The sequence below is a fragment of the Macaca nemestrina genome, chromosome X (genome assembly GCF_043159975.1).
Source record: "Macaca nemestrina isolate mMacNem1 chromosome X, mMacNem.hap1, whole genome shotgun sequence".
NCBI classification, from domain to species: domain Eukaryota; kingdom Metazoa; phylum Chordata; class Mammalia; order Primates; family Cercopithecidae; genus Macaca; species Macaca nemestrina.
This window is the reverse complement of record NC_092145.1, coordinates 124,984,989-125,007,820: the sequence shown is the minus strand read 5'-3', so window position 1 is coordinate 125,007,820 and position 22,832 is coordinate 124,984,989. Positions and strand designations below refer to the sequence as shown.

Below are 22,832 nucleotides of genomic sequence, written 5' to 3'. Positions count from 1 at the left end.
TATAATTGTTCTTGGATCCCCAGAATTCACATGCTGGCTGAAAGGTGTGGGCTGATCCACGGGTTGCCATCAGAACATTCAGGCAGGAGCAGGCAGAACGCTCAGTCAGTGGCAGAATAGTGGGAGTCCCAGGGCAGATCACAGGCCTGTGGGAGTTGGGCTGTCAGAAGGGCTCTGGGCAGCAGCTGAAATGGTCAGGTTGGAACAGGCTGGCTTTGCTGTTAACTTTTCACTGGAGGAATCAGGCCCCCTCAGCTAGAGCAATGGAGGCTGACAGCTGTGGGATGCACGGTCCACTTGAATTTTCCTCCCACAGGAGCAGCAGTAAATTTTGCTGCTGGGGACACAGAAAATTGCCCAGCCTTTCTGCTCCTCCCTCCATCCAGGTTCAAGGGTTACAGGAGTGGCTGCAGTGGTGGTGGGTGGTGGTGATGGCAACTGCTATAGGAGCCAAAGGGTGGGTCACTGGCTTCAGAGGTCTTGGCTTTCAGTAGAATATCGGGCTGCAACCAATATGTACATGCAGGGGCAGGGTTGTACATACCGGTGCTGAAGAAGGGAGGCTTATTTTTCAAGGAGCACCTGAGACAGGCAGTCATTGCAGTGCATGGCCTGTCCACTCCTCTCTACTGCAGCTGTTGTATCTGTCCTGGGGGCATGCGAAAGTGTCTGGCCTGTCTGCTCCCTCCCTGATCCGGCTGCAGCAGCTGACACCAGGCTTCTCAGCTTTACAAAGCCTGCGGAATTCTAGGTGGGCTTGAGCAGTCCCTAGACACTGCCTCCAGGCAGCTCCCTGTGTTAGACTGAAGGCCTGGGAGGAATAGTGGAGGATCTCCCATGTCTAGGATTGTACAAGTCCATGGCAGAATTGTGGAACCCCAGGGGTCTCTCACATACCACTTCTCTGCATCAGGATGCTTCTTCTGGCTCCATGCCAGTCCCAGCTCAGCTGGCTGTACAGCTTTGCTCTCCTCTGCTTTCTAAGATTCCTGTCACTTCTTTGCTGGATTCCAGTGTGTCCTCTTAGGTGATCTACTCAAAGTGTTAATATTTACTCACTATTTTGATTTCTTTCTGTGTGGGAGGCTCCCACTATCTGGTTCTATTCAGCCATCTTAAATCGGAACCTCAGAATTGAGTTTTTACATACACTAATAGCATGATCTATTAATAAGCACATTATTAGTTGGATTTCGTTAAAATTAAAAATATGTTATGCAAAAGACCCCATCAAGAGGATGAAATAACAATACACAGACTGAAAGAAAATATGTGCCAAACATAAATTTGATACAGAACTTGTACTTAAAACATATAAATAACTCTTAAAACTCAACAATAAGAAAACAATCAACCCTATTAAAATTGGGTTCTGAGAAGACACCGCACTAAAGAAGATATACATACGACAATTAAGCTTATGAAAGATATTCAACAACATACTTCATTAGGGAACTGCAAATTAAAATGACAATGCTATCACTAAACATTTATTAAAAGAACTAAAATCTTAAACACTGACAACATCAACTAGTGGCAAGAAAGTGAAACAAGAGGAACTGTAACTCATTTGCTGATTGTAATGCATAATGGTACAGCAACTTTGGAAGACAATTTGGCAATTTCTTATAAAGCTAACCATAGTCTTACCATATGATCCCGAATTCATGCTCCTAAGTATGTACTTTAGTGAGTTTTACTTCTTTTTGGATATGAATGCCTTTTGATTTCTTTTTCTTGCCTGATTGCCTTGGCTAGAACCTATAAGCACAATGTTTATTAGAAATGGTGAGGGTGGACATTACTGTCTTGTTCTTAATCTTAGAAGAAACATATTCATTTCATCATTTCTTTAAAATATGAAATGCTATACTTTATTTTTCCAGAAAGTTTATCTAAGAATATCTGTGAAGAGTAATTTAGAGAGAAAGATTCTTCTAGTTTTCCTTAAAATTCTTCAGTACATGCAAGCTGAAACTGGATCCTTTCCTTACTCCTTATACGAAAATTAATTCAAGATGGATTAGAGACTTAAATGTTAGACCTAATACCATAAAAACCCTAGAGGAAAACCTAGGTAGTACCATTCAGGACATAGGCATGGGCAAAGACTTCATGTCTAAAACACCAAAAGCAACGGCATCAAAAGCCAAAATTGACAAATGGGATCTCATTAAACTAAAGAGCTTCTGCACAGCAAAAGAAACTACCATCAGAGTGAACAGGCAACCTACAGAATGGGAGAAAATTTTTGCAATCTACTCATCTGACAAAGGGCTAATATCCAGAACCTACAAAGAACTCAAACAAATTTACAAGAAAAAAACAAACAACCCCATCAAAAAGTGGGCAAAGGATATGAACAGACATTTCTCAAAAGAAGACATTCATACAGCCAACAGACACATGAAAAAATGCTCATCATCACTGGCCATCAGAGAAATGCAAATCAAAACCACAATGAGATACCATCTCACACCAGTTAGAATGGCGATCATTCAAAAGTCAGGAAACAACAGGTGCTGGAGAGGATGTGGAGAAATAGGAACACTTTTACACTGTTGGTGGGATTGTAAACTAGTTCAACCATTATGGAAAACAGTATGGCGATTCCTCAAGGATCTAGAACTAGATGTACCATATGACCCAGCCATCCCATTACTGGGTATATACTCAAAGGATTATAAATCATGCTGCTATAAAGACACATGCACACGTATGTTTATTGCGGCACTATTCACAATAGCAAAGACTTGGAATCAACCCAAATGTCCATCAGTGACAGACTGGATTAAGAAAATGTGGCACATATACATCATGGAATACTATGCAGTCATAAAAAAGGATGAGTTTGTGTCCTTTGTAGGGACATGGATGCAGCTGGAAACCATCATTCTTAGCAAACTATCACAAGAACAGAAAACCAAACACCGCATGTTCTCACTCATAGGTGGGAACTGAACAATGAGATCACTTGGACTCGGGAAGGGGAACATCACACACCGGGGCCTATCATGGGGAGGGGGGAGGGGGGAGGGATTGCATTGGGAGTTTTACCTGATGTAAATGACGAGTTGATGGGTGCTGACGAGTTAATGGGTGCAGCACAGCAACATGGCACAAGTATACATATGTAACAAACCTGCACGTTATGCACATGTACCCTAGAACTTAAAGTATAATAATAAATAAATAAATTTAAAAAAAAAGACACCAGCATTGAAAAAAAAAATTCTTCAGTACATGCTATCCATAAGTAGTGACATTTTTATACTTTTTATTTTTTCAGTCTTTCACCATTAAGTATGATGTTAGCTGTAGCCTTTTTGGTAAATTTTAAAAATCAGAATGGGGAAGTTCCCTTCCATTTCCTGTTTTCTGGAAGTTTTTGTTTTGTTTTGTTTTGTTTTTTATCAGGAATAGGTGTCGGATTTTTTTCAAATAATTTTTCTTTATTTATTGAAATAATATTTTTAAGTCTATTAATATGGTCAATGACATTGACTGATACTTGAATTTTGAATATGTCATGAAGTCCTAAACGGTTGTGATATATTATACTTCTTATGTATTGGTGCATTCAGTTTTCTAAAATTGTGAGCAATATTGATTTTCAGTTCTTTTCATGCATAATTTCTGTCTTGTTTTGGTATAGCAATGCTGACTTCATAGAATGATGTAAAATATTTGCTTACCTTCTATTTTCTATAATAATTTGTGTAGAATTGGTATAGTTTCTTCCTAAAACATTTGCTGAACTTTACCATAGAAGCCATCTGCCCCTAAAATTCAATTTGTGGGAAGGATTCTAACTACAAAGTCTATTTATTAAATACTGTGATATTTAGGTTATCTATGTTTTCTTTAATTACTTTTGATATTGTCTTTCAGGGAATTTTCCCATTGTCAATTAAGTTGTCAAAGTTATTGGCATACAGTTGTATTTAATATGCATTTATGCCATTTTACAATTTGTCAAATCTAAGTGATGTCTACTCTCTTATTCCTAACTTTCATAATTTATATCTTTACTCTTTTCTTCTTGATAACTCTGGCTAGAGATTTATCAATTTTATATATCTTCTCCAAAAATTGGTTTTACTTGCAATGATTTTTTTCTATTCATTTTCTGTCTTATAGTTTATTTTCATTTTGATTTTTGTTATTTTCTTTCTTCTAATTACTTCGGGCTTATTAACTCTTCTTTTCTAGTTTTAAGTTGGAAGATGAGTCATTGACTTGAGACCTTTTTTCCTTCATCAGCTAGGCATTTAATGCTACAAACTTTCCTCTAAGAACTGCTTTAACTTCTTGGATGTGTGGGTTTATAATTTTCATCAAATTTACAAAAATTAAGTTTCTTAAAGCTGTTTCACTATTCAATGATTTTTTATGTCTTTCATTTTCCCTCTGTGTTTCACTTTGAATAATTTCCATCATTATGTCTTCAAGTTCATTAACAGTTTCTTTTGCAATGTTTAATTTGCTATTATTCCTATTTAATGTATTTTTATCTCATACATATTCATCTTTTTATCTAAAAGTTCAATTTGGAACTTTTATAATCTTCCATGTCTCTTCTTAAAATGATCAATCTTTCTTCTGGAATGGCAAATATATGAAATGGAAATATAACAACTGCTATAATGGCCTTGCTTGTCTTCTAATTTTATTATCTACATTGTTTCTGAGTCTGTTTCAATTAAGGAATTTTTCTCCTAATTACAGGTAATATTTGCCTTTTGCTTTGCATACATGCTAGATATGTTTGTATTTGTATAAGTATTTTTTTATTTTTATCATGGATGCTATTAAGATACTTGAAAAAACAAATCTATTTAGGCCTTGATTTCAAGGTTTGTTAAGCTTGACCAAAAGAACTATTGGTTTATAGCTCATTTTAACCCCAACTGGGGCAAGACATTTTTGAATACTCTACCCAACGCCCCATGAGTTATGAGGATTTCTACTCTGGCTGATCAGAATGGGAGCTCTTCCTGGTCCTGTGTGAGCTCCAGCAGTTGTATGTCTTTAACTCAAAAAGGTCAAGGAGCTCCACATTGCTTACCGATTATGTCTTTCCCAGGAACTATAACATGATATATTTAGTTACTTGGTTATATTATTGCCCCAAGAATTTGAAAACACATCATTCATTCTAATTAATGTTGACTTAGAGAATAAAGCTCATGGGAAACAACTTACACAGTATGTTCAAACAACAGTGATTTACTACTACTGCCAAATGGCAAGAGCAAGACTAGTCTTTGATTTTATTTCCTCCACTAATACCCAGCCATAGCTGGAAAGGACCACTGTATTTTTCTATTAAGCATTTCTAGAATGTAAAGGACTGGTATTCCCTGGCTAGTGTGGGCTCTCTGGCTAGGAATAAAGAAGAGCAAAAAGTGACGTTAAAGCCATACGGTTAGACATTAAGAATCTGTTGGAATTTTCTAGGCAGTGAATGAGGCTTTCTCAATGTTCTTCATCAATACACTAGTTACTAATGTTCACAAGAATTTTATGGAGAATATTCCGTCAAAGCTGACACCTTGGAGAGTGTGACTTCTAACCACTAATGTGGTGATGGCAATAGTGCTGGGCTCATATATTGGCTATTGCATTTCTTGGTTTTAACTGTATCACTGAATACATTAGGTTACTTGCATAAAGCTATACAGAAATGAAGAAAAACAGAAAACTACTTTAGCAAATTTCTGGCAACATATTTAGTTATAAATTGAGATTTCAATAGAGTTTTCAAGCCAATTTCTATTTTTACATGTACAAATTTAGTCAATGGGTATTATATTCATCACTGCTGATAAGAACAAGAAACTCTCACTGCTCATGGTCTCATTTAATGTGACACAATGTTAATAGGCATGAGAGGAGTACTGCCCAGAGAGAGGGCAGACCCACTAGGGTTTATGGTCCAGTCAGAGTCCTTCCATGGAAACTTATGGTAAGAGGAAAAAAAATCTCAGAATCAAACAATATGGATAGTTCATTGTTTATATTTGTTTCAGCAAAATTCTGAATGACACAAGTGAACAAATTATGAAATATTCAATATGTTATTTCAAAATATATATGCTTAATTAGAATGGAGTATTTTGCTAAGTGAACTGATCCATCACAATAAATTTTCTCAATATAAAAAATAATTTTTTATTGAGCTTGGCTTCTGTGTTTATTTCATTTAATATTCCTTTGATATTTTTGGAGAAAGTTCCTTTAGGAGCTAGTGAAACTGCCTTTACAAACATTATGTCAGTGAGAAAATGATAGTAGTAGGAGAGATATGATCTAGCCCAATCCCCTCTTGCTTTTAGTTTCCAAGCTGCCTTAATTATCCCTGGACTTAGGCAGAGCTAATTTTGGGAGACATTTAGGTATAGTTTAAATAATAATAGCCCTTCCACAAAACTCAGCCACTTTTGTAAAGCTTAGGAGAGAACAGCAGGCCAGGGAGAGAAGAGGAGCCTGAATTCTGCTAAGGTGTAGACATAAACAATTACCAGTCATTATTCTGGAAATCCTGCAGATAACACCACAATTGTAGATTGACCTTTTGAGATATCTTTTCAAGTTTTTTGCATGTTTGACACCCATGACTCCACCTGGACCCACCAATCTATGTCTCCTATGGCCTCATTGGGAAGCAACTCAGTGCAAGAGGACAGCTTCAACTCCCTATGATTGCATCTCTGACCCAATCAATCAGGTGCAAGAACTTATTACCTTGGTCCACCCACCCATTCTCCAAACTGCCTTTGAAAACCCGCTAACCTATGGAGCCTTCATGGAGATTGATTTGAGTGATCATTCCATCTCCCACGTAGCATGGTGGACGTCACGTCAATTAAACTCTTTCTTTACTGCAATGCTGTGCTCTTTATTTGTGCAGTGGGCAGGAAGAACCCATGAAGCAGTTACACTGGGATATTTGAATATTATTCCACAGTCAAAGAAATCCCTGTTCAAGCTTTTTTTTCTATCATTTACTAGAAGTGTGAGTTTGGGTCTCAGTTCATTTATCTGTAATGTGGTGATGAAAATAATGCCTCACTCATAAGCCTAATTACATTGTGACTCTAAACTGGTATTATTTTAATGCTAATTGATCCATTTATCACCTTCCTGCATGGAACTGTGTTGCACACAAAATTACTTTGAATATTTTACCTTTCTTGACTCAAGGCACTGAGTTACTGGAGAACACTGTGTATTCTTCATGCATTGTATACTTTCACTATTGTAAATGTACAGTATCATGATTTGTTTCCATCTTTAAATCAGAGATATTTTACTTTCAATAATTAATCAATGGAAATTCTTTACAAATGTGTTTGCTGAGCACTGATAACCATTATAGGCAGAGGAGACAAGGATAGATGAGGGAGATGTTACGTTTCAGCCAGAGGGTCTTACAATTTACTGGGAGAGTTGGGAATGCATGAGACAAACAGGAGTGCAAACGAGGGAGACTAAGTCCTTGGGGGAAGAGTATTCAGAAAATTTTTCACAGAGAAGGTGAGGTTGTTGCTGACTATAGAAGTTCCAGATCATCAGGAAGACAAAGATAAAGGGTATTTCTGGTAGAGAGAATTGTATTTATAAAATTATATTGTTGTATGAAGGCACGGAGTCTTGAATGAATTGAAACTATGGTGGTATTTGTATAGCAAAATATATGTGATGGCAAGTTGGAAAGTTGAGACAAGGGAAGTTAGGCCAAATCACAGTCTATCTTGAGTACATAGTAAGTGCATTCACCTTTATCAAGTATTAACAGTAAGAACAATAATTATTCATGGCATTAGACTCAGTATTCAAGGGCAGAAACATGAGAGCATGAAAGAGAAAAATAAGATACACTGAGAACTTAGTTTTTACCCATTTTAAGGCTAAAGGATTTTTAAATATAATCACATTGAATACACATATAATAACATAACAGAATATATGGTGAATTCCATTCCCATCTACCCTGCCACAGGCTAAGTCCCATGCAGAGGTTCTTGGAGAAACACTTTGGAAACAGAGAACTGTGCCTGTAGGCTGCTGTGCTGCTGCAGCTGTAACTGCTGAGTGAGCTAAGAATACCAATTCTTCTGGTATTGAAGAGCTAGTATCAAGTAAATATACCAAAATTTATATCCATGCAGTGATTGGCATTGGGTAAATGATTTAACCTCTCTAGATACAGTTGCAGTTTAAAATATGAAGGAATGGACCAGGTGATGTCTGGTATCACTCTCTGGGGAAAAAACTGTATTAATCAAACACAAAAGGTGGTCTATTGTACTAAAACAACAGATAAAATCAAAGGATGGGCTGACTTATTACTTTAGCACAATGAATAACCCTTAGTCTCTACCTCTATAGAAACTGGAATCACAGGGATACATAAGGAATGAATAATCTAGCTGGAAACAGATAAGCAAAAAGATAACTATAGTACCTGCTTGTCAATGTAACAGTAGTGGGTAAGGCAAAGCTCTCAGGAGAGGCCCCAAGGCCCCAGTGTAGAGGAAATCAATGAAAGCTTCCAAGAAGACACTTGTAGTAAGTTTCTACGTGAGAAAGTGAGAAGACATTCTCTTGTCTTGTCTCCCAAGCTATATTCCTATTATTATTATTCCCTATATGTCCCTATAAGCCTAATCCCTGTATAGGTCCAGATCCAAAAAGGAGGGATCATTCATTTTGCTCAAGTAATAAGTGGATCCATCCTATGAGTTTCTCTGTGGTGTTAGGCACCTGTGCAGTGACAGCAGCAAGTGCAAACATTGGATGATTAGAGAATCGGGAGTATTCAGGAAATAATAAGGTGCTGCAGAGGGCTAGAACAAAGGGAACAAGGCGTTCTGGGGTGTAAGAAGATGAGTCTAGGACTAGCAAGTGCCAGCTCATGAAAGATTATGTAAGTCATACTGAGAAATTGAATTTACTCTATGTGTCATGGGGTGCCATGGATGAGTTTGTAAGCATAGAGATCACACGACCACATTTCATTTTGGAAATCTCTTTTTTGAACATGAGAGAATAAATGATGAAGGAACAGGTGATAACATATGCAGAATTTCAGATGGAAATTGATGAGTGCCAGTACTAATAACTGAGGAAGTGGAAAATCAATGTAAAGAAAACACACTTGATTTCAAGTTTACAATTACATAGTAGAATAGTCTAGATGTGGTGACTGCTTAGGTATAGGAAAGAAGGGAGTAGAAAGACACAACATCTACTCCCTAGTTTCTGGTTTGATCATTGGGGAAATGATAAGGGCATTTACTGGAATAATAAATTTAGTTTAGGTTTTTTACCCAGAATGTAAAGTTTATTTTCTGTCCAAGATTAGTCCATCCATCTGTGATTTGGATTCACCACTCTTGTCTCTTCAGGATTTTCAGCTCAATATTATTTCTTCACTGTATTCTCAACCAGTTGCCTATTTACCCTTTACTCTCAGTGTCACACATTAAAAACAAAACAAAAACACATTTTAAAAATGCCTACTTATCTCCATGTTCCACCTATTTCCTTGTTTTTTTTTAAAGAAATTCTTCCATCACTTCACACTTTTTCTTGAACAGTTTTCTTTTATTACCATCTTCAATTTAAGACCTTGATATAGCCCATTCAATCTGATGCTTGATATCAACTCTTTAGCCCTAATTCCTGTTATCTTTCCTCCTCTGTGACTCAGATTCACTCTTAGATCTTCTTTGCAGTCTACTTTAGCTCATCTCATCCTCCAAATACAGAATCTGCTTCAGCACAGAGCATTTACAATGCCATTTCAACCCATTATATGAGTTTCAAGCATGCATATAATTTGGCACTCTACATTTGCTTCTCATCTACCAACACCTGAAAGCTGATGACTCCCCAGTATCAAATCTAACTCAGATCTCTCTTCTGAGGATCAGACCTGTGTATCTATTTGTCTGGTGTCACCTGCCTTTGAATGCCTGTACAAGAACCTCATATTACTCATGTCTAAGCTTAAACTCATAAGTGTGCATGCACACACGCACAACAAAATATTTTGTAAGACACTACACATATATAAGGATATACATGAAACACATTATAGTGGATATACAATTAAAATAGCACAAAGTTTTCTTTTTCAATTGGATGATTAAATCTCTAGATGAATCGGGAAAATTGGGCATATAATTAACAATTCTATTTGAAACTATATCTAATTAACTCATCAATAAAGAACTTCAACACTGCCAAAATAAAATCAGAGTTTTTTTGTTTTTTTGAGCCATAATGCTGAAGAAACAAAACAAAGCAAAACAAAATGATAGCAATACTTCATGTAAAAAAAAAAGTGTCAAGACAACTTAGGATAAAATTAGTTCAACCCTTTTTCAACATGCCAGTGTTCAGTTTTTTCTTCTAGAGAGATTTCAATGCAAAATAGCAGGCATATTAATTATGAAAGTACAAAATGATGTTATCAAGAAGGTGTCAGTGTGGGCTGAGTGTGAGTCATATAGTTAAGAGGATAGAATCATGTACTTTAAAAGTAAAATGCCTACATTTGAATTCCCAGTTTATCGGGTTGTAGCTGTGTGACTTCTGACAAGTAACTTAATCACTTTACCTTAGTTTCACCATTTGTATAATGGGTTTGATTTGATACTTACAGGTTGTTACATTTATTAAATGAGTCTTCATGTGTGAAGATTTTACAACAGTTTGAGTGCCATGGGATTGCTTAATATTATTATTCATAAATTATTTTTCCAATACCACCATTGTATCAATTGAAACTTGTCTATTTTGAGACACATTTCACATTTTCTATTTTGGAACTAGTTTCTGGCTTTCAATATAAGACAGCAAGAAGATCCAGCCATTCGAACTTGGATGAAATAATCTACCTGTACAATTGTAAAGGAGATTTTTGTTTGCAAATTTATTTGTGTATGAGTGGGAAAAAGGATGCAAACATTTATTCATAACTTTTTGTATCTGATGGGGACACAGCTTCATATAAGTAATGTAAGCAATAATAAAGATTTCAGAAGACCTGAATATGAGAAAAAGGCTTTCCCTGACACTTCATTTGCTATAAGTAAGTCACAATTTCTAAAATTTCCTACTAATTTTCTACTCTCACTTCTGAGTGTCCAACCTGCCAGTAACAGAGACAAACACCCAGAATGTAACATGTCATTATTGTGACACAGAGGGTAATGACCTACCAGGCAGGTCAATTATAAATAATTTCTTACATCACTAAGGGAGCAGTGAGTTTTCCCTTATGGATAGACACTTACTCTGAATATGGATTTGCCTTTTCTGTTCAAAATGCTTTTACTGATATCACCATCAGTGGACTTACAGAATCCCTCATTTATCATAAATAGCATCCACACATACATGATACAAATTTACTTCACAGAAAACAAAATAAATAGATTTCATTCTGTTCATTCACTGATTTTACCATGTACCACAACACAGAAACAGGCCAAACTGCAAAATAGCTTATTGAAGGTTTAGTATGATGCCTTTGGTTGACAATACTTTGTGAGTTTGGGAATCTGCACTTAAAGGCCCAGTATGTGCTCTGAAACAATGAACCATATATAGTGCCATTTGTTTTGTAGCCAGAACACACAAGGCATTGTACCAAGAGTTATTATTACCGGTGATAATGCATGCATACAAATGTTGGTTCTAGTCTCAATAACTTTGGGCTTTCCTGGTGTACAGTGTTAATCCCCCTCCGAAAAGAAATATTAGGTAGATGCAAAAGTAATTGCGGTTTTTGCCATAAAAACCACAATTACTTTTGTGCCAACCTAATACTTCCACAAGGGCCAAAAGAATCCTTCCAATAAAGTTAAAGCTGAAATTACCACCTGTTCTATTTATGATACAGGGTGCCAGTTAATAGGAAAACAAAAATATTCTACTTGCTTTGTTAATTGATCCTGACTATTAACAGACAATAATGTGGCTGCTAGACAGTGGGATCAATGTGGACTTGAATGAGTACGAAAATCAAGTGATTTTCTAGAAGACTTCTTTGTAATTCTGGGTCTAATGGTGAAAGTTGATGGAAGGCATAGCAATTCAATGAAGGCCGGAGCTACAAGGATTTTGACACTTTAGGAATAAAGATTTTGGTTCACATCTCTAGTTAAACAATCATGATCAAGTTAAGAGCAAGAGAAATAGTGACTAACTAGTGGAAGAGTAAAATTATTAATGCCAACTATTGTATTGTGACCTACAGAAATCAAGACCTTAGATTTAAGCATGTTTTATTCTGCTTACTTTGTTACATACAATATATATCCACTGTGCATATATATAAAATATTAAATGTTTATATTCAAATATGTGCTACTACATGTATGTAACAAATAATAATAAATCTATATTCTCTATATTCTTTGTCTACTATTTTATATAACTAATTGTAGATAAACATATCATCTTAAAATTTAAAATTATCAAAGAGTGCTTGTGACAAGTAGAGAAGGAATAAGCATCACCCATTAATGGATAAAGTTTGTTGGGAGTTTTTAATGGATAAAGTTTTTAATGGATAAAGTTTGTTAGGATTTTATTTCAGGGGTAGAAAGTGACAACTTATTTATTTATTTATTTATTTCTGAAATGGAGTTTCACTCAGTCGCCCAGGCTTGAGTGCAGCAGCCACGATCTCAGCTCACTGCAACTGCCGCCTCCCAGGTTCAAGCGATTCTCCTGCCTCAGCCTCCTGAGTATCTGGGATTACAGGCACATGATACCACGCCCGGCTAATTTTTTGTATTTTTAGTAGAGATGGGGTTTCACTATGTTGGCCAGGCTGGTCTCAAACTCCCGACCTCGGGTGATCCGCCTGCCTTGGCCTCCCAAAGTGCTGGGATTACAAGCGTGAGCCACTGTGCCCTGCCAGAATCTTCTTTATATCAGAAATACTCACATCATGAAACAGGATCTATTGCTACTTTTTTCATTTGGAAGTTAAACATAATGTAAAAGAGTGTGTGTGGATATTGAATTGACTAAAGAGTAGCCCACGCCAAATTGACTGGGTCAAACTGACATAATTCACATACTGATTTACGCTCGCCTCTTCAACAGAAGGAAGATCCAAAACTGTAATTCTGAGACTCCACTGAAAACAGAATTCAGGGCTAAATTGTGTCAATAAGAAGAATCAGTATGATATTTGGAAAGTGGAAGAGAAGGTCAAGCTATTATTCTCTAGCAAGAGCGTTGGCACACTCTTGAGAAATTGCAAATACGAATTTGCAGTAAACTTAAAATTAACTGCTGTTAATTACTTACTTTAGTTCAATGGGCGGCCAAGATCATCATCGGTGGCTTTTCTGTGATTCCTGCATTTCCAGATCTCAGAAAACCTAAAGTGTTCTTTCTACGGCTTTTACTTCCACAGCACTTGCAGTGATTAATACTCTAAGTCTCTATATTAAATTTCTTTCTACTTGAGATGGTTAGGGTGGCATTTGTCATGGTAATTTCTAATGCATACAGGCATGGATCTATATCTTATGCTGAGGAGAAAGCGTTTGGAAAGTTATTTTAAAAAGTCATCATATTAAATCAAAATTACAATTGAAAATTCGTAGAACAGTGACACATTAGGGAACAAAAAAAATTGCTTAAAAGGTCCAATATATAATTTTTAACCATGTGAGCATGTTGTTGCTTTATTAAACACCAGATGAAGTTAATGACTTGCTTTTAGAAGTCATATATGAAAAATGCATATCTTTAAACAATAGAATTTTACTCAACACAAATAGCTACTCACTTTAAGGAAGGCATGCCTGAACTGGGACCAGTCAACGTAACAGCATTGTGATAACAATGTTGCACCAACTCATGTTTCTCACCTTATTTTCTCTGTAGGATGTGTGCACACTGATTGAGACAGTGTTTGAAATAATCTTCTCTCACTCTCTCTCATATTAGCACCTGTCACTCTTACTTTCATTCTCTCTGTTTCCTAAAACCATAAAGTTGAATTTGCCAAAGCTAAATGTGTGTATGATTTATGTCTGTTGATTATCCTTTTGTTAATGTCCCCTCTATGCCTTTGTATTATTTATTCCTGTTATTTCAATATGAATATATTATAACCTAGACCTTGACGAATTTAAGTTTTATCAGGAAATCTGTTGCTCGAATTACACCTTATTCTTAAGTTTAATACTTGGGATCTGGTAATAATTTTGTTATAAATAAATCTTTAATAGAATTTTATATGATATAGATTTTGAGTTCGTGCTTAGTAATAAATTTTTGGGGGGAGCAGAGGGGAGCACACTGAAGTAAAAACTCTAAATCACAAATATGTTTCTGTCTAAGTCTTGCAGTGGAGTCCCCAGTGTGGCTGTGTCAATACTGATCAGGTAGGGTGTCCGAAATTACCTTGCTTAAAAGCTAATAAGCTAGCCTATTACTATTTCAAAGCTAGACATTTTGGTCAGAGATAAGAACGTTATTACTCACAGCACAATTGACAGCATAATCATCAGAATATTTATGACGGTTCTTCTGGCTCAAGTTCTACAAGGACAACACAGATGAGCCCAAAGAAACGTCTGCCCATACAGTGGGTTGCATTTCAGAGAAGCAGCTTCGAACTTAGGGTATGTGAATCTTTTTTTATAATGAGCAGTAAGCATGCCTGTTCTTTGATCCAGATGAAAACACTGTCTTTATTGTAGAGTAATACATTGTCTTTTGATCCAACGTAAAACACTACCTCTATTTTCCAAGGTTATTCGCTATGCAAGCATTCCTGAAGAAATAGTAAGAAGAAAGACAAAGTTTTTGCTCACAAGATATACAGACACAGAATCCCTTGAAATATTGTCTCCCAACAAACTGCCTTTGTAGCCTGAGGCTGATTGCTTCATCATGACTTGTTTTTTACTGCCTGGGAAGTGAATTATCAATGTACTGTCTGATGAAATATTTTTTACTTGAAGTCATTATATTTAATCAAAAATCTAAACAAAAGTGCCCCATTATTTTAAATAATGTGAAGTCTCAGAAATTGTCAATAAAAAAAGAACAGTAGCTTTGACATTTACTTCCTGAATGTAAAAATCAAAATGGAGGCAACAAAAGAGCTTAGTCAAGATTCACTTTCTCCTGACCTGAGGGACAAAATCCTATTCAACTATTACCAGATACACACAATGCCTTTCTCCTTATATCAGGGAAAATTTTTTCCCCAAAGAAAGCAAGTTCTATAATGTATAGCAGAGTGATCTCTGGACAAACCTGTTTCTTGGTCAATAAAAGTTGGATTGAGGAGAAATAATACCTTACCCCTACTTTGTTTACAGACAAAGTAGAAGATATGGATCCTTTTTTATTTCAGAATACATACACACACACACACACATACACACACACAGACCTACAATTACTGTGTCAAATACATACATATGTGCACATGTGCATGCATATACACAGACATACATAAACAAAAGATAATATATTTGTTTCCATCTGATGATCAATTTGATTCAAAAATAATAATTTTGGCCCTTCTCACCTCCTTACCATTTTATGATTTTAGGAATGAGTAACAGGGAGGCAGGAAAGATTGTCATATCAATGGTAGAAATACACAAACATAATGCATTGCCTACCACAAATCCATAGCAAAAGCAAGAGGTAGAATGTTCATTTCAATCCTATGATCAGTTATAAGATCAGTTACTAGGCACCTTTCTCTTTGTTGAGGATGTAACAGTAAAAATAGGAGGGTAATACAAGTAGACGAAACACTCATTAGACCTGTAAAGACATTTTATAAACATGGTAACTGACAGACTGACAAAAACCTAAACCATTTCAATTTCAAATTTCTTTGGTCAAGATGAATTTGGCTCATAACGTGATGCAGAATGAACCAATAAAATGGCAAAACAATTAAGTGTTTCTGTGTTCAGAAGGTAATTTCGACTGGACTCGACATTGCTCTTACACAAAGGGCACAGAACCACAGGGCATATAGGTATCAGATTACTCTATACATAGATTTTCTTTGCTGGTCCAGCTGTGAAATTGACACTGAAAGTAAGGGCTGTGGTCTACCAACCACCTGGTATTCAAAAACATACCAGTCATTTATCAACTCTTAATAGGCAACATCTATATGGATATTATTGTCCCAGGCATTATTAACTGTGCAGCAAGAGACTCAAGCTCTGAGGTTTAAATTTCTGAGGTAATAATCAACCTATTTGTATTAGTCCATTCTCACGCTGCTATGAAGAAATACGTGAGACTGGGTAATTTATAAAGGAAAGAAATTTAATTGACTCACAATTCCATAGGGGTGGGGAGGCCTCAGGAAACTTACAATCATTGCAGAAGGGGAAGCAAACACGTCTTTATTCATATGGTGGCAGCAAGGAGAAGTGCCAAGCTAAAGGGGAAAATCGCCTTATAAAACCATCGGATCACATGAGAACTCACTCAGTATCACAAGAATAGCATGGAGGTAACCATCCCCATGATTCAATTACCTCCCATAGGGTCCCTTCCATGACACATGGGAATTATGGGAGCTACAATTCAAGATAACATTTGGGTGGGGACACAGTCAAACCATGTCATTCTGCTCCTAGCCCCTCCCAAATCACACATTCTCACATTTCAAAATGCAATCATGCCTTTCCAACAGTCCCCCAAGGTCTTAACTCATTCCAGCATTAACCCAACAGTCCAAGTGCAAAGTCTTGTCTGAGACAAGGCAAGTGCCTTCTGCCTATGAGCCTGTAAAATCAAAAGCAAGTTAGTTACTTCCAAAATACAATGGGAGTACAAACATTGGGTAAATACACCTATTCCAAATGGGAGAAATTGGCCAAAATGAAGAGGCTACAGGCCCCATGCAATTCCAAAATCCAGTGGGACGATCAAATCTTAAAGCTCCAAAATGATCTCCTTTGACTCCATGTCTCATATCCAGGTCACGCTGATGCAAGAGGTCAGTTCCCATGGTCTTGGGCAGCTTCAACCCTGTGGCTTTGCAGGGTACATCTCCCCCTCCTGGCTGCTTACATGGGCTGGCATTGAGTCCCTGCAGCTTTTCCAGGCACATAGTGCAAGTTGTCAGTGCATCTACCATTCTGGGGTCTGGAGGATGGTGGCCCTTTCCTCACAGTTCCACTAGGCAGTGTCCCAGTGAGAACTCTGTGTGGGGGCTCTGACCCCACATTTCCCTACTGCACTGCCCTAGCAGAGGTTCTCCATGAGTCCCACCCCTGCAGCAAACTTCTGCCTCCAGACCATTCCATGCATCCTCTGAAATCTAGGCAGAGGTTCCCAAACCTCAGTTCTTGATTTCCGTGCACCTGCAGGCCCAAAACCATGTGGAAGTTGCCAAGGCTTGGGGCTTTCACCCTGTGAAGCAATGGCTTGAACTGTACATTGATCCCTTTTTGCCCCAGCTGGAGCAGCTGGAACACACGGCACCAAGTCCCAAAGCTGCACATGGCAAGGGGAGCCCTGGGCCTGGCCCACAAAGCCATTTTTCCCTCCTAGACCTCTGGGCCTGTGATGGGAGGTGCTGCCATGAAGGTCTCTGACATGCCCTGGAGACATTTTCCCCATTGTCTTGGAGATTAACATTTGGCTCCAAGTTACTTATGCAAATTTCTGCAGCAGATTTGAATTCCTCCCTAGAAGATGGGGATTTCTTTTCTGTCACACTGTCAGTCTGCAAATTTTTCAAAATTTTATGCTCTGCCTCCTATTGAATGCTTTGCTGCTTAGAAATTTCTCCTGCCGGATACCCTAAATCATCTCTCTTAAGTTCAAAGTTGCACAGATCCCTAGGGCAGAGGCAAAATGCTTCAAGTCTCTTTCCATAGCAAGAGTGACCTTTACTTCAGTTCTCAACAAGCTCCTCATCTGCATCTAAGAACATCTCAACCTGGACTTTACTGTCCATATCACTATCAGCATTTTGGTCAAAGGCATTCAACAAGTCTCTAGGAAGTTCCAAACTTTCCCACATTTTCCTGTCTTCTTCTGAGTCCTCCAAACTGTTTCAACCTCTGCCTGTAACCCAGTTCCAAAGTTGCTACCACATTTTTGGGTATTTTTACAGCAGCACCCCACTACCTGGTACCAATTTACTGTATTAGTCTCTTTTCACACTGTTATGAAGAAACTGGGTAATTTATAAAGGAAAGAGGTTTAATTGACTCACAGTTCTGCAGGGCGGGAGAGGCCTCAGGAAACTTATAATCATGGCAGAAGGGGAAACAAACATGTTCTTCTTCACATGGCAGCAGCAAGGAGAAGTTCCAAGCAAAAGGGGAAAAGCCCCTTATAAAACCATTAGATCTCATGAGAACTCACTCACTCTCATGAGAACAGCGTGGATGTAACCATGCCCATGACTCAGTTACCTCCCACTGGATTCCTCTCACAACATGTGAGCATTATAAGAACTACAATTCAAGATGAGGTTTGGGTGGGGAGACAGCCAAACCGTATCACTCTTCATACTATTAGTTGTAATATTGGTATATATTTTAATCTATATAAACCTTAACTTCATATCCTGGAAGATGAAGAAATAAAAACCACGTGTCTACATTGTCTGAAATTGCATCCTGGTATCTTCTCTTACCAGTTGTGTGAATTTATGCTAGTTATGTAATCTCCCTGGGCCTCAGTTTTTGTCTTTATTTGTTTTTGAGACACAGTCTTGCTCTATTGCCCAACCCGAAGTGCAGTGGTGCAATCATACCTCATGGCAGCCTCCAACTCCTGGACTCTAGAGATCCTTGAACCTCAGTCTCCAAAGTAACTAGGATTACAGGTGTGCACCACCATCCCTGGCTAACTTACTTTTTATTTTTTATTCTCTTGTGGAGAGAGGATCTTGCTATGTTGCTCAGGCTTGTCTCAAACTCCTGGCCTGAAGTGATCCTCCTGCCTCAGCCTCCCAAACTGTTGGGATTACAGGCATGAGCCACCACACCTGGCTCTGGGCCCCAGTTTTATTGGTCATAAAAATGGTGGAAGAAATAGTATTAATTAGGCTGTTGTGAGAATGCAATGAGTTAATTGAATACGAGAAAGTACTTGGAAAAGTGTCTGGCTCATGCCAACCATGTTAGTAGGAAAACATAAAAAGTTCAATAAAAGAAATTGTTTGTTATTCAAAATAGGAGACATAGTATTTTAGCTGAAAAAGTTTTAAATACATGTTGTAGAGATACGACATGCACAACTAGATATTTCAGTCTCTGGGGATGCATATGGCAGGACATGGCAATATCAAATAAATGATAAGAAAACCATCACTGATGTGGGCACCCAGAGGAAGGAGAGATCCACAGAAGAACAAGAGTATGGAAAACCTTCCAAGTGGAAGAGTCTCTTGTGGATGTTGAAAGATTTTTGACATTCAAATGGGTGATGAAGCCATGAGATAAAATTTACAATTGATACAGAACTTTATCATGACCTGATTTCTCATCACCTCTCTGGCCTCTCCCTTATCTTCTTTCTACCTTGCAAGCAAAATGCTTCAGTCACTGTTTCCCCTTCTGATTTAATAAAGATACCAAATATTCCTGGCATCAAGGCAACACATATGTTCTATCTGCCTGGAACTTTCCTCCCCTACTCTTTGTCAGGTAAATCCTTCTCATACTTCAGGTCTCATCAGCAAGAAGGCTATTCTTACCCTCTGCCTTCACCAGATAGGTTGGATTCCCTGATATAGTGTGCACTCCTTCATAGCACTATCACCAATTCTAAATATGTATTTATTTTTGTAATTATTTGTTTGATGCCTGCATTTCCCTATAGAATCTAAGTCCACTAAGGGCATGAGCAGTCTACACTTTATTAAACACTGATTCTCTGTTTTCTAGCACAGTGTTTGATATAGCATAGGGGCCCATTTAATCATCAGTACTAGTTGAATCAATATTGTTAAAATGGCCATACTGCCCAAACCAATCTACAGATTGAAAACTATTCCTATTAAACTACCAATGTCATTGTTCACAGAATTAGAAAAAAACGTACTATTCTAAAATTCATATGAAACCAAAAAAAAAAAAAGAGGGGCTAAGAGTTGAAAAGCAACCTGTTGGGTACTATGCTCACTACCTGGGTGATGGGTTCAATCGTACCCCAAGCCTCAGCATCACACTATATACTGTTGTAACAAACTTGCACATATAGCCCCTGAACCTAAAAAGTTGGAATGCAAAACAGTATTTGGGGGGTTAATGAAAAAGGGTAAAGAGGTAGAATAATGCAACAGACTTGGGAAATATTAACACATCTCTTGATTTTGCCATTAACTAGTAATAGTCACAAAGTCAAACACAGTATTAAGTTTTATTATACATTACTTCTCCTCAAAACAACTTCCCCAGCTTACATGTTAACTTCCCCAGGTTACATGCTGTTATCCCAACTTTACAGATGAGAAAATTGATACTAGGAAGCTGATTATCTTGACTAAAATCACACACCTAAGCCTAAGTGACAAAATAGCCCAAATAGTGTGGGGCCTTTGAAAAAACATGTGAGGGCTTTACACAAAGATATGCCTGGGTTTCAGTCATAGTTCTGTCCCTTACTAGCCATATGTCTTTCGTAAACTAAGCTTCTCTAAGCCTCAGTTTTCTCAAGAGTTAGATCCAGTGTTGTCAATAAATTAGAAATAATTTATGTGAAGTACCTAGCCCATAATTGGTATTCAATCACCAATTATTTACAGGGAGCTGGTAATATATCACTAGGGGGAAAAACCAAGATACATCTCCAAGTGGTGATAGACAACTTACAGAAGTGGATGAGATCTTCAAAGAAGACAGTATAAAAGAGCATAGCAGTCCTCAGAGACTTAACATGAACATCAAGGTAATCTGTAAAGTTGGATTTCCCCAGTGAATTCACACCCTTGGTAGTCTCCTCCCCTTGAATCATGGCTATTTCTGTATTTTACTTAACCAGTAGAAAGTGACAAAAATGATGCTCTTTCAAGTTCTGAGCCTAAGACTAAAGAGCAATTGGAAAGTTGGGGGACTTCTGCTCTTCTTACTGTGGACACCCTGAGCAGGAGTCCTACTGGAGAGACCATATGGAGAGACTTGGTGGAGAAGTCATGTGGAGGGGTAGGAGTACTAGGACTGTAGAGGAAAGAAAGGACAAAGAGAAAGAGGAAAAGAGAGAATGAGAGAGAGAGATTCAACCATGTTGATGTCTCAACTGAGCCTAGCCTTCCAACTTCCACATAACCTTAAGAAGCCAGACCTGCTAGTGAAACACCTTGGACGTTCTAAGTCACAATGTGACTACAACAGCACAAGATGTCTCAAGTGAGAATAGCAAAAGGAATTACCCAGCTGAGTTCCACTCAACTCATAAAACTGTGAGGAATATTAAAACAACTTGTTTTTTAATGTGTTGTTTTAGAGTGGTTGGTTATGCAGCAATAGATACCCAAAACAGACATTAAAATGCGATATCAATTTTTACCTACAGACCATCTGACCCCAGTGATTTTCTACAGAAAAGGACTTGTCTTAGGAGGATGATGGTCCTGTTCATAATATTATTCTCACAAATAACAGATATATTAGCACCATCTATTTTCCCATTATGGACTGGTGATTTGAAATTTATTTAAGCCATGCTTGAATGTATTCATATCTTCCATCTGCATAACTTTTGGGCATAAGCATTACATATGTCTACAATCTATTCATGCCAATTGTCCTTTCTATAATTTATTCTCAAGTAAATTATTTTAAATGCGAAATATTGATTCTATTTTGCTTTTTAAGCAAACATTCTCCAAAGAAAAGACAAAAGAGAGAGATTGAAAGAAAATGAGATAATGTATCTGTAACATTCAATAAAACATCTCGTGATTTGTACTTTTGAATTTGACTCAATTGCTTATTAATATCCTAGAATTCACAGAATAATATCTATGATGAAGACAGTTTGTCTAGTTTGTGACAAACTCCTCAATCTGTTCAGCCTCCCTCCATTTCACCATGAAGTGCTAGGGTATTGCATGATCGGAGACACATGTGTTAACGCTACATTACTGTCTTATGTTTATGTCAGAGGAGAAGCTCAGATCTCCATATTACTATTGGAAAGTTTCATCTACAATTGCTTTAAGATATATGTATTTTGTCAAAGAGAATTTTATCTATTCTTGTTTGCCTATCTCGTAACTTCAGAGAAGGAAAGCCTCTCCCCTTTTACAGATAGCCATTGTCATATTCCAGGGATGTAGGACTTTATTTCATGACTTGTTTTACTTTTCTTAAAAAACTTCTACAAATATGTGGTTGCAGATTTGGAGAACCAGGGCAAAATGAGGGAGGAATAGGTTAGAAAAGATGAGAATAGCAAGCAAAGTTGAGTTTGCTCTGAACCTTACTAAGTATGGCCTGAGTGGAGAAGTTAGAACCTGACTCTGTGTGGGACAATTAAAAATAAAAGCTGGAACTTCTGTGGTTCAGGCGCACATGTGAACTAAAGAGAGGGGGAAGGAAGAGGCCAGGTATCTGATGAACAATAAAGCAGTGGGTGCATATGTGGGGTCATAAAAGGAAATCAATGAGTCAAATCTCAAACTTACGCATTCAGGTGTCAGTAGGTAAATGAATAAAATAAGAAATAGCTGATGGTCACTGAGGCAGGTCATCAGGGGATTAGTGGAAACCAAAGAATACATTTTTAAAAATGAAGTACAATTAACTAGAAATGATCAAAGAGGAAGAGAGACAATTCTACTC

The 22,832-nt window shown here is 37.4% G+C and overlaps 1 long non-coding RNA gene across 2 annotated transcripts in view; it reads right to left on the bottom strand.

Annotated features, from left to right (window-relative positions):
- The window catches only part of LOC105499045 (uncharacterized), a 353,694-nt gene that overhangs the window by 129,105 nt on the left and 201,757 nt on the right, over positions 1-22,832 (bottom strand). The gene's annotated exons all lie outside the window — the stretch shown is intronic.